Source organism: Equus asinus, chromosome 7, assembly GCF_041296235.1.
Source record: "Equus asinus isolate D_3611 breed Donkey chromosome 7, EquAss-T2T_v2, whole genome shotgun sequence".
NCBI lineage: Eukaryota > Metazoa > Chordata > Mammalia > Perissodactyla > Equidae > Equus > Equus asinus.
The window spans coordinates 19,104,792-19,115,064 of NC_091796.1; positions in this window are offsets into that span (position 1 = coordinate 19,104,792).

Sequence of the window (10,273 nt, forward strand, 5' to 3'; positions counted from 1 at the left end):
TCAACATATGCAAATCAATCCTTGTCATACATCACATTAATAGAATGAAAAAATCATATGATAATCTCAAAAGACACAGAAGAGGCATTTGACAAAATTCAACATCCATTCACGATAAAAACTCAACACATGAGGTCTAGAAGGAACATACATCAGCACAATAAAGGCCATATATGACAGCCCACAGCTAACATCATACTCAATAGTGAAAGGTTGAAAGCTTTTCCTCGAAGACTGGGAACAAGACAAAGATGAACACACTCACCACTCCTGTTCAACATAGTACTATAAGTTCTAGCCAGAGCAATCAGGCAAGAAAAAGAAATAAAAGGCATCACAATTGGAAAGGAAAAAGTAAAACTGTCTCTATTTGCAAATGATCTGATTTTATATATAGAAAATCCTAAAGACCCCACCAAAAATCTCTTAGATCTAATCAACAAATTCAGTAAAGTTGCAGAATACAAAATTAACATACAAAAAATCAATAGCATTTCCATACATTACAACAAACTATCTGAAAAAGAAATAAAGAAAATAACCCCATTTATAATAGCATTAAAAACAATAAAATACACTTAACCAAGTGGGTGAAAGAGCTCTACTCTGAAAACTATAAGAGATTGATTAAAGAAATTGAAGAAGACACAAATAAATCGAAAGGTATTTATATTTGAGGGTTGGAAGAATATTGTTAAAATGTCAATACTATCAAAAACCATCTATAGGTTCAATGCAGTCCTTATCAAAATTCCAACAGCATTTTCTACAGAAGTAGAAAAAAACGATCCCAAATTCACGTGGAACAACAAAAAAACCCACTAGCCAAAGCAATCCTGAGAAAGAAGGACAAAGCAGGAGGCATCACACTTTCTGATTCCAAACTATACTATAAAGCTATGGTAATCAAAACAGTATGGTACTAGCATAGAAACAGACACATAGACCAATGGAACAGAATTGAGGGCCCAGCCATAAACCCAAGCATATATAGTCAACTAATATTTGGCAAAGGAGCCAAGACTACTCAGTGGAGAAAATATAGTCTCTTCAATAAATGGTGCTGTGAAAACTGGATATCCACTGGTAAAAGAACAAAATTAGACCCTTATCTTACACCATTCACAAAAATTAACTTGAAATTGATTAAAGATTTAAATGTAAGACCTGAAACCTTAAAACTCCTAGAAGAAAACATAATAAAAAAGCTCCTTGACATGAGTCTTGGCAATGATTTTTGGATATGACACCTAAAGTACAAGCAACAAAAGCAAAAATAAACATTGGGACTACATCAAACTAAAAAGCTTCTGCAAGGCAAAAGAAACAATCAACAAAATGAAAAGACCATCTAAGGAATGGGAAGAAGTATTTGCAAACCATTTATCTGATAATGGGTTAACATCCAAAATATACCGGGAACTCATACAACTCAATAGCAAAAAAACAAATAATCCAATTAGAGAATGGGTGAAGGACCTGAATAGGCATTATCCAAAGATATACAAATGGCCAATAGGTACATGAAAAGATGCTCAACATCATCATTAGGGAAAGGCAAATCAAAGCCACAATGAAATATCACCTCACATCTGCTAGAATGGCTAGCATCAAAAAGATAAGAGAGAACAAATGCTGGCAAGGATGTGTAGAAAAGGGGACACTTGTGCACTGTTGGTGGGATTGTAAATTTGTACAGCACTATGGAAAACAGTATGTAAGTTCATCAAAAAATAAAAAATAGAACTACCATATAATCCAGCAATCCCACTTCTGGGAATATATCTGAAGGAAATGAAAACACTGTATCAAAGAGATATCTGCACCCTCATGTTCACAGTAGCATTATTTATAATAGCCAAGACATGGAAACAACCTAAGTGTCCACTGATGGATGAAAGGATAAAGAATTTGTGAGAGATACACACACGCACACACACACACGCACACACACACTCTCACACACACAGTGGAATACTCAGTGATAAAAAAAGAGGAAATCCTCCCATGTGCAACAACATGGATGGAGCTTGAGGTCATTATGCTAAGTGAAATAAGTCAGACAGAGAAAGACAAACACTGTATGATCTCATTTATATGTGGAATTTAAAAAAAAGAAAGTCATAGAAAAAGAGATCAGATTTGCGGTTACCAGAGGCAGGGAAGGGAAATTGGATGAAGGTGGTCAAAAGATACACACTTTCACTTATAATACAAATAAGGATGTAATGTACAACATGATGACTACAGTTAACACTGCTCTATGATATACGGGAAAGTTGTTAAAGGGGTAAATCCTAAGAGTTCTCATCAGAAGGAAAAAAACATTGTTTTTCTTGTATTTTGTATCTATATGAGATGATGGATGTTAACTAAACTTATTATGATAATCCCTTCACTATATATGTAAGTCAAATCATATGCTGTATACTTTAAACATACACAGTGCTGTATGTCAATTATGCCTCAATAAACTGGGGGAAAAAAAGAGAGACATATGGCAAAACAGCATAAGAAAAGATGCTCAAGATCATTAGTCAGTAGGGAAATACGTGAGGAAGGATTCCAAAGGGGCATAAGAAAACTATTTTGAGTGATGGATATGTTCACTATCTTGATTGTGGTGATGGTTTGACAGGTATATACATATGTTTAAAACATCAAATTGCACACTTTAAATATGTGCAGTTTGTTGTATATCATTCATACTTCAAAAGAAGCTGTTTTAAAGAGAGAAATAAAAGGAAGAAGTGGGGAGTGAAACTTTTAAAACTGGAATTACCTTTTCATACTTCAAAATTTTATTTTTAAGTTTTGAACCATTTGAATATATTATCTACTCCAAAAATTAAATAATAAAAAACAGAAATGATTTTTAAACCAAAAAAGGGTAGTTTGAGTTCATATTTTTCCTGCTTAAGTTACAAATCCTCTCAAACTGAGTATCTCCCTAGCCCACAAATTTCTCACTAGACCAGCAGCCCTCAGCTCTTTACTTTGCCCTCTTGGGAGACTGTGAATCCAAAGAGATGGTAGCTTCCTGTTCATGGGTACAGATGGAAAGCAGTGTGTTGACTTCAGCCATGTATATGCAAACACGTTTTCTTTGCCCTCATACGAGTCTGGGTAACATCTTAAGGTCTCGTGAAATAAGTGGAAGCTCCAAAAGAATCTGAGACAATGTTGCAGATTCAAAGATCAGGATAGATTTGCCTCTGTGCCGTCCAATCAATTATTAGCCAACATGACCTCAGTAGTAAGATGCGTAGGAAGAAATAACTCTCATAGTTTTTAAATCATCAGGAATTTGGCCTCAAAAATTTGAGTAAAATTATAATGCAGCTGTTCACAATAAGTATATATAAGAGGAAAGGAAATTCTAACATGGAGAGAAACCCAAACCTCCTGACTAAGTATGGTGGTTAAAAACCCAGGGTGCTCCTGCCAAATTCAGGATATAGGCTACTCACTCCAGATAACCTGTTTATGATCTTCAGTTGGAGAGATTACCAATGTCCCTTTGGCCCCTAACGCTGGTAAACAACAACCACCACTCTCAAAGGACTGTCATAAGCCCTAGAACGTCTCCCTGTTTTTTTTCCACCAGAGGATGAAAGACACTGGATCTGGCTTGTGAAGCCAACATGGGAAGCTTCTTTAGTCCAGCATTTCTCATCAGGAATCGATTCTCTCAGGTAATAAGAATCAACCCTTAGAATAGAGGTCGATTTGCCAACAGGGAGTCATCTTGCAGTTTCATTATAAGACAGTTCTGTTGAGCCAAGCTGCCTAATGAATAAGCCGGTCTATGGAAATCCTATAGGAGGTTTCCCGTTACCATCTGCTCTGGGATTCCCACCCACATTCAGCTTCTTTATTTAAAATTTGTGTGACTAACATAAAAGTTTATGCTTATTGAAGAGTCTAATAAAGATAACACTAAGGACTATTTCTAAAGGGAGAGTTTGGGTTCAAGCTTCTGGAAAACTTGCATCAAAACTTCATCACTGCAAACATCTTGCGTAAATGTGAACCCCAAAGAGCTTTTAAATTTGCTGGATTTGTCCAAGACTGGGATATTTCTTAGGATTCTTGGGGTGAAAATACTTTCATGACCTGCTCTAACAGCAAAAAACCTGATAAACTAAGAAATCATCAGTTTGGCCTCCGAGACTCCCAGAGATGCCCTAGGAGCCTCAACTCCTGCTAAACTGATACAATGACTCGTCTTCCTACTAACCTGGAGGACTTTCTCCTCATTGCTTTCAGAAGACACAATTAATTCTGCTTTGAGTTTCCCCAGTTCCTTTTCCATTTGACTGTGTCTTCACCTTTCCTAAAGGCTATCCCAAATTGCACATGGTACCCAGGATGATTCAGTGAAGAAACTAGCTCAGGCTGTTAATTGTGCTTTTGGAAAGCAATGACAGGCCAGTGCATTCACTGCCTAGTGAGCCTGCAGGGAGACTGGGGTGGATCCTGAGAGCAAAAGGAAGTCATGGAAGGTTGCCAGCTGAAGAATAAAATGATTGGGTTTATGTTTTTAAGTGTTTGCTCTGGTTGGAATGTAGAGATTACGTTGGAGAGCTGAGAGAGATCCAGAAGATAAGGAGGGAGGATACTACGTGCACTGTACTAGAAAGAGGATGGGTGTCGAAGCTGGCAAGTTTGAGGGTTGTAAGGGGAGGACTATCTGAGAGCTCCTATTTAATGGTCTGAAGCAAGAGACAGGTCATGTGCTGAGAGTCGGGGCAACAGGAAGGATCTGCAGAGTGGGAGATATTCTGAATACTGGCCAGAATTCACAGCGGGGGAGGAGGGGGTGGAGGATGGGGTGGGTCCACCAGCAGCCCTCAGCAGTTTGGTTGAAGGCTTGAAGGTTTGATTCATGCAGGATTAAAAGAATAACAATGATTAACTATTAATACCATTTATATTCTAATTCAGAAGGCTCACTGGATGCCAAGCACAATTTTTGTATATGGACATTTATGTATACTTGATCTTCTATCAAACTCGCAACCACTCTTCCAGAGAAGTTATTATCATCTTACAATTGAAAGATCCGTAGCTCAGAGGTTAGGGAACCTGACCAGGATCACCGAGGCAGAAAGTAAGAGTCCTGTGTCCAACGGCAATGTATGCGGCTTTAGAGCCCCAGCTGCACCGTTATTATTTACGCTCCTTAAAGGGTGAGCATCCAGCAGGACCTTAAAACGATTTCATCCATTTTTATTTTTTTTAGGGAGAGATTATAGATAAAGCGTTTACAAGCAAGCATTTCACAAATATGAAGGAGCCTGGGAATCACTGAAATAAATTAACGAGCAAACCTAAGTGCTTAAATTTAACTCTACAATGAGAAGGAAAGTTACATTTTCGGTTCCTTAAATTAACAGTTTCATCATAATAATTCCCACTTTTTCTTCGCAGTTTCAAATCCGTCCTAAACAGTACTAAGATTTCTTTGATTGCTTAACCGATTCGCTAGTTAAGCGAATCCTGGACCGCCCCTCCCCGGGCCCCAGCCCCGTTCCAGGGCCCGGGACGGGGAAAGCGGTCCTAGAGGCGCTTACAGCGATTTTGGTCTCTTCCCTCTCCGAAGACTGTTTTGAGGAGCAAACAAGCGAGTGCACGCGAAAGCTCTTTAAAGACATCTGTGGGTTTACTCAGAGACAGGGCCCGGAAAGCACTGCCCCGGCAACAGGAAGAAACGTGGGGCTTCCCCCCGACACCTGGAGGCGCCGCAAGGAGCCGGAAAGGCACAACCAGGTGTGGGAGAGGCGGAACGGGCCCGGAAAAAACATGGCGGAGCCGGCGGCGCATGCCCTGAGTTCAGGGCTACGGTGGCCCGTGGAGGTCATAACAGTCTTAGGACAGCGACTCGCATCTGGTGCCTGGCGGAGTGAAGGCGGTGTCAACCGATAGATTAGGACAGTCCTGAGTGGGTGCGGAGGCGGAACATCAAGGACTGGTGGAAGAGCGTGTCCTCAGCTGGCCAGAGTCGGATGAGGAGACAGAAGAGCAATGCCATTCATTCAGTTCATTCATTCATTTATTCATTCATTCATGAAGACCGACAAACTTCAGTTTGTTTTTGTAAGTGACCCTTTCAGCGATGCTGTAGCCAAAGTCCTGCTTCCTGGAGGAAGGTTGGACTAAATGAGACTGTCTGCCTAAGAAATAGCTTCCAAGTGCTTATGGAGTGCGGGGCTCTGTGCTAAGTGCCCTGGAAGGATGCCAGGAAAGCATCTTGCCTACAATCTAGCAGTGACATGTAAGGGCACCTCGTAGACACAGCAAGCACAGGCAAGTACAGTGCCAGCTGTGGACAGATGAGGAGAGAATGCCCCTGGGAAAGAGGAGGTGCGACCCGACCACTTTGTTTTTAATCCTGGGGGTAGAGACTAAGGGTGGTGGGTAGAGGGGATGGTCTGCAATAAATCTGGAGCTGTGTTCTTTTCTCCCACTTCCTGTGCTCTTCACTGGTGTTAGGAGAAGTTGTCTTTCCTTTAGGAAAAGAACAGTAAAGATTCCTGCCTATTGGCCTCAGTGTGGATCATAGACATCTCAATTATTTCATGGAAATGAAAATACCTGAAGAATTCTTTGAAACCAACAAACATACAAAATAACAATAATAATATGCATTCTACTATGGGAAGATTGCACCCTACATTGGCTACTGGTTTAAGGTATATATGGCACCCTCACAGGGTGTCATAACTGACTTCCAGTAGGCCATTCAGCTATTCTTTTAATCCAGCTGCTTCTGGATAATGGGGCATGTATCAGTATACTATTGCCACAACAAAGCTGTGTAACAAATGCTCCAAAACTCAGAGGCAACACAACAATAATTTATTCTCACTCATGCATTTGGGGTCAGCTGATCTGGGTTGAGTTCAGTTGGGCTTGGCCCCAAGCTGCAGACTGGGTCCAGGTCTTCCCCACACATCTCTTACCTAACTGGGACCAGTGGACCAGTTGGGGCATGTTCTTCTCATGATGCTGGCAGAAGCAAGAAAACAAGGTCAACTGTATAAGCACAGTTTAAACCTGTGCTTGCATCACATCTTCCAATATCCTATGGTCAAAGAAAATCTACATGGCCAAACCAAACATAAATGAAGAAGGGAAGTATATTTCTCCCACATAGGAAAGGGGATCATGTGTGAATATTTTAAACAATAATCTAATTTAACATAACACCCATGGTTAGACCAGTGAATTCCACAGGTATGAGCCCATTGTCAGACTTCCTTCACTAAAAATATATTCCTTGGTTAGAGAAGATGTTATGTACCATGGAAATGGATACAGCATTCTGTAAATCCACAGATGTTGGTGCTGCAGCCAAGGAGGGCAACATCCCTATGTGGACTATGACTCTTTGGTTGAGAGGCACATTGCTGCCTCCTCCAGGGGTCTAAAGTAATCCACCCACCACCAGGTGACCAGCTGGTTCCCCCAAAGATTGGTGTCATATCAGGTTCTCAAACTTAGCTTCTGCTATTGACAGTTTGGGTACCCTGCAGTGCCAGCCAGATCAGCCTTGATGAAGGGCAATCCGTGAGGTCAGACCAATGCTTAGCCTCCATCCTGTTACTATCACCACTTTTATATGGTTTCTTTGAGCAGGCACTGGGGTGTTTTTGGAAAAAGGCCAATGTCCACAGATTATAGAAACCTCCCCCATCCTGAATGACTTCTGCGGATGTTTACATGGGATGAGAAATCTTCACATTCTGTGTCCATTCAGATAGGTCCATCCACATACTCCCCCACAAGCCCTAATCTCCATTCTCGTTCTTTCCAAGACCCTGATCAACTGGCCAAGCTATTAGCCAGTGTCCATCAGTCCCTCAGGCCATCTCTACTCACATAAGAAATGGAAAACCAGTCATCCTACTCAGAGTTCTACCATCTGTCTTCGCCACTGTCTTTTCAGTGCTGCACCCAAGTGAGGCTGTAATCCAATAGCTGTCCACTTCTGGCGTATTATGCAGATGTCAGTACCAGGCTCACTTTTTTTGCCCTGCAGTAACTGGACACAGGGAAATCCTGTGAGTCTACAGGTGTAGATTGAGGAAGAAGCAGTAAAGAGGGCAAGGCAGATGCTATGGGACCCTGTCATCTTCTGGTGCAGCTTACTCTAGCCTTTCAGACCTGCTCAGGCCCAGTCCCATATACACTTTTCTTTTCACAATGGACTGTTTCTGTGTACAGCCAATTTTATAGATCAGGTAAAACTAAATTCATGAAGGGCAGTTCAGACGACAGTCTCTTAGTGCCACCTGACAGGAGTTGTGGCCTTCAGTTGAGGATGCAGCCAGACTGCAATGAAGGAGCCGAGGAATAGGTACCCCGACCTCACTCTCGTCCCTCTTCTCTCCTGCCAGTGCTCCCCACTGGCTGTATCCAAGCAGAAGCCAGAGAACCGTGCAGTTCACATAGTCAGTCTCTGAGGGCTCAAAGCAGGACGAAGAGGAGAAATTCATCAGGATGGGAAGCAGCCTCCAACATGGCCCCCACTGAGCTCCACCTCCTGGTATTCACCCCCTGTGGTCCTCTCCCACACTGTGCTAGGGTTTGCCTGTGTGACCAGCAGAATATAGCAGCAATGATGACATGTCACTTCACCAATTAGGTTTTAAAAAGGCACTGCAGCTCAGGTTTTGCTCACTGTGGTAGGCAGCTTTCTAAGATGGCCCCCATGATCGTATTTTCAGAGTTTCTTTCATAACAAAAATATGTTTTCCTTTGATTCAAGGACAAACTCTGATATTCCATTAAGTTGAGAAGGATCATGTTAGCCATCCTTTATTTAGTACCTATTACATGCTGGGCAGTAAACTTATACCATTCTTCACAAATACAGAAATTGAAGCTCCGACAGGTTAGGTCATTTACCCCAAGACACACGGTTAGTAAAAGGCAGAACCAGAATTCCAACCAGGTTTGTATCCTGAAGTGCTAGTTCTTTCCACAACATATGGCCTTCCTAATAGTGATCCTTATAACTTTAAATGAAAATATACCATATTCTGAGACATAAATATAGAACTGCATCATTCATTGAAGTTAGAAAGTTAAGGCAGCTTCACATTTCAAAATGTTGCTGAGCAATGCTCTGCTCACTGTAGTCTGAGCCAATTAATCACAATGAGTCAGAGACTGAGAAAGGAAGTTTTAATTCAATTAGCCAGCATAATTGGGGAGATGGAAGACTAAAGTCTCAAAAAAACCCGTCTTCCTGGGGGCTGGCCAGTGGCGCAGCAGTTTAGTTTGGATGTTCCGCTTGGGTGGCCCAGGGTTCACCAGTTCAGATCCTGGGTGCCGACCTACGCACCACTTGTCAAGCCATGCTGTGGCAGACATCCTACATATAAAGTCGAGGAAGATGGGCATGGATGTTAGCTCAGGGCCAGTCTTCCTCAAAAAACAAAACAAAACAAAACCATCTTCCAGGATTACAGAATCTTGAGGCAGTTACATAGGGAAAACGGGCAGCTAAGAGGAGGTCCAGGCATGGCGGGCTCCAGGCATCACATTGTTCCATTCTTCTGTCAGCTGTGATGGATACCTTGCAGGCATGTTTCCTGCCTGTGGTCAGCCTGTTCCTGGAAAGAAACTCATGTGACAAAGTTTTAATTTATCAAGCTATGGGGGAGTACAGACGTAAGCGGAGGCCATAAATCAGGAGAGCATGTGAACTTTTTTAGAATAGTGCAGAGCAGCAAGTAGTCACACAGAGGAGGAGCTGGGGACATTTAGCGTAACAAGATGCCTCCTTATGTTCACTTACAAAAACAGGCAATGCATGTGAGCTAGGACTACCTCCACCCCATCCCAGCGTCCCTGGGTTGGGATGATGCTCAATACATTTGTTGACGAAAATAATCCATAACCAATCTCTAAATGAAAATTTTGGAGAGTTTATTCTGAGCTAAAATCTGAGGACCATGGCCCGGGGCCTTTCTTCGCGAAGGAAAGGGCACCAAAGAAGTGAGGTATACAGAGTGGACACAGCAGGTAGTGGCTCTGCTATCTCGGCAGGTGGAGCAGGAGGCAAGTCTATTGTCTCGAGCTGGGTGGTCACAGGTGAGCGCAGCAGTCAGTTCCCAGCCTAAGAAAAGATGCTTAATCCTTAAGGAAATGCCAACATTGGGAGGGGGAGGGAAGTTGCACCTTTATCTCAAGGGCCTTTGTTCTTGCCATAGGGAGTGTCTAAAGCAGATATACAATGCATGCTCAACCCGCCATGGTCAGG